We start from the raw sequence: 3,346 nt of genomic DNA on the forward strand, positions 1-3,346 counted from the left end.
CAGAGGCAGGACCGGACTTGTCTGGCCGGATTTGTTTTCATACCATGCTTGTTGCTCGTACATTGCCTTGTTTGTTTGACACTCATTAAATTTGACCATTTAACAGCCACCTTGTGTTGTTGTTTTCACAAACACGATTCCCAAGGTTATTTATCTTGGTGCACATCCCTTTCTTCAGCAAACTTTCTCCATTTCCTTTGAAATTTGGAGTGTTGTACAAGCAGAACTGTCAAGTAGTTTGATTTTATTTATTGTTGCTTTTAGGTACCTTCCAGTAGACCTGAAGTTATGGTCACCTTGTCCAGGGTTTTCTGGCAGGATGTATCAGAGGAGGTTTGCCACAGCTATCTCTAAGGCTGAGAGAGTAGATACCACTATTTTTTCTCCTGGCGCTTTTTAGCAAGTGTCTCTTATTACATGGGGGGGGGTCCCTTGTTGGAAGGCTAGAAAGCGTTTTGTTTTATACAGACTGAAGAAGATGGTTGTCGTTGCTGTGCTGCTATGTGCCTTCAAGTCATTTCTGACTTACAGCAACCACAAGGTTTGTTCAGAGGAGGTTTGCCATCGCCTTCCTCGGAGCAGAGAGAGTGCGACTGCTCAAGGTCACCCAATCGGTTCCAAGGCCAAACTAGGAAATCAAAACCTTCAAATTTTTTGAAGGTACCATGTAGATGATATTTTAATATTGGTAGAGAATAAATGACTAAGGGCCCATACAGACAGGATCAAATAAAACTGCTTCGGTCACTTTGGAAGTGAGCTGTTTAATGAGGCATGCGTCCTAAGAGGCCAGAAGCGCACCAAAGCCATGCTCCAGTCCTAAGGACTGGAGCGCAGCTCGGCCTCTTAAGATGCAAGTGTCATTTAAACAGCATACTCCAAAGTGACCTGAAGCAGCTTTACTTTGGCCTCTCTGTATGGGCCCTAAGGTAACTGAAATCAATACTTTCATTCTGATATTTAGATAGAATCCAGACATTTCAATCACTGCTTCCTGACTGTCAACCATACACATTCATGAATTTTGGCTGTCCCTTTTTGCTATTTTGAAAACCTACCAACACCGTCTCTCATCCAAGTATAACCAGGGTTGCCTCTGCTTAGCTTCCAAAATTAGATATGACTGGATGTGTTCAGGGTGTGTGTATTTGGAAGTTTATATGAATCCATTTTTGGAAGAAATCCCAGAAATAAATAAATGAAAAAATAAAACCACACTTGGCCTTGGAAACTTACTCGGGAGTTTATCACACGAAGGAGATCGAGGTTATCCTGTGAATTTCCCAGAAAAATCACATAATTATGCAAATGATTTCACGTGACGTCAAGAAAAACCCACCATTAAAGTGGTCAAAAGAAGCATTAATGCACATCTTTTATTTTTCGGAATTCAGCAACAATGCATTTCCGATATCACTTTATTTGCGCAATTGCATGCGAAATCATTTGTGAAATTACTTGCCATTTTCACTTTATTTGCAAGATGCTTAAATGCACTTAATCTCTCTTTAATGCTGAAATTAGCCCCAAGTGACCCTAGGAAAAAGGAAAAGGAGCATAACCAGACTTCTCACTAGAGGGAGCTGGCATATTTCCATGAGGATTTTAAAGGAAATGATGGAAAATCAGTGTTTTCTTGATAAAGCCGCAAAAACTATTTTGCCAACTCAAGTTTTCACATGTAACTATTGGTGTCCGCAAAGGAAAAGAGGAAAAGTCAGTTAAGGCGCCTTTACACTACTCATAATAAAAGTTCTGTTACTCATGGTTTCCCAGTTCTGCAATGGTACAAATATGTTTATACTTGAGGCTTTAAACAACTCAATACTGCATTTGAAGAACAGAGGTGATATCCACAAAGGCTATGCTAAAAAAAAAAACCCTACAGGTTTAATCTCCTCATCCAGAATCCGAAATATTCCAAAAACCAAAACGTTTTCATATGTGGCTGGGATAGTGACGCTTTTGCTTTCTGGTGGTTCAGTGTACACAAAACATTATGCCATGCACAAAGTTACTAAAAATATTGTATAATACTACCTTCGTGTTAGGTGTATAGGTGTGCATGAAACATGAATGAATGTTGTATTTAGATTTGGGCCCCACTCCCAAAATAGGAACATATATGCAAAACAGGTATTCTAAAATCCCAAATAGCCAAAATCCCAAACACCACTGGTCCCAAAGCCTTTTCGGATAAGGGAGACTCAACCTGTGTCTTAAAGGTGGCTGCTCCATCTCCTTTTTTTCACTCCCTTCCATTTCCTTCATTGTATTAAATAAAATGCATGAAAAATTGTTTTGTTAAACACAGTTCATGGATATAATGGAGCCAGCAGGTCGTAGAGAGCTATCCCATCATCCCCTGCCTTCTCCTGCATCGCAATCCTGGCTCCAGCCACTCCCAGTGACCTATCCCATCATCCTCTGACAGCTTCTTCACCCCGACGAAGGATGACAGCTAAGGAGGGGCCAGGGAAGGAGAACAGTATCCAGAGCCCCACTGAGCATGCCCAAGGATGTCGATTCGGATCGTTGAAGTCTCCGGTGTAGTAATACAATGTGTACTCACTCCCCTTTGCTTGAATCCGCATCACGTGACTGGCTTGGAATCGAACTGACTTCGCTTGCCCCTCACTTCGGAAGGACAACAGAAAGGTATCCAGGTGTGGAAAAACATCACGTTTTAAATTCAATCCGCATTGCTAGACAGGAGTGACTCCGGATCTGTTGTGGAAAAAACATCACATTTTGCCTTGCTAGAACAGGAGTGACTGCGGATCTGAGCTGCACCCTCCCCCGCCCCCCCCATGTGTGATAAGGTCCAGAGAATGCCAGAAGTGTAACTGGGGTGTAAGAAAGAAGAAATGACCCACAGAAAGGATTCTGTGTGGCTCAGACCCATGCTTTTGTGGTTGTCAGTCCATTGGATGTACCTGCTTGTGCCATGGAGTGCCAACTGCTCCCCGAGAAATTGTGTCACACATGCATTTCTCTCTCAATTTGGGGTACATGGTGTTCAGTGTGCAAACAGATGCTGGTGCACACCTGCTCTCTATCTTCTTCCTTGTGCAGCTGCTGGTAGTTGTCTTTGCATAGGTGTGTGGGTAGCAAGTATTACAAAGCTGCCCTCCCTCCCCCCCCCCCCTCCCTTTGGCATCTTCCACAGCTGTACAAAGGAACTTAAAGGTGCATGTCACAAGTGGCTTTCCTCCATAGCAAAGAATGTATTTTGCACACAGATGGTCCCTTGGAGATTGTATATAGTCACTAGGAATGATTCCTGGATGAAACAGGAGAACAAACCATTGCATTTTGTGTTAAGTCTGACCTCCATGCTGTGTTC

This window comes from Sceloporus undulatus, chromosome 6 (assembly GCF_019175285.1).
Source record: "Sceloporus undulatus isolate JIND9_A2432 ecotype Alabama chromosome 6, SceUnd_v1.1, whole genome shotgun sequence".
Lineage (NCBI taxonomy): Eukaryota > Metazoa > Chordata > Lepidosauria > Squamata > Phrynosomatidae > Sceloporus > Sceloporus undulatus.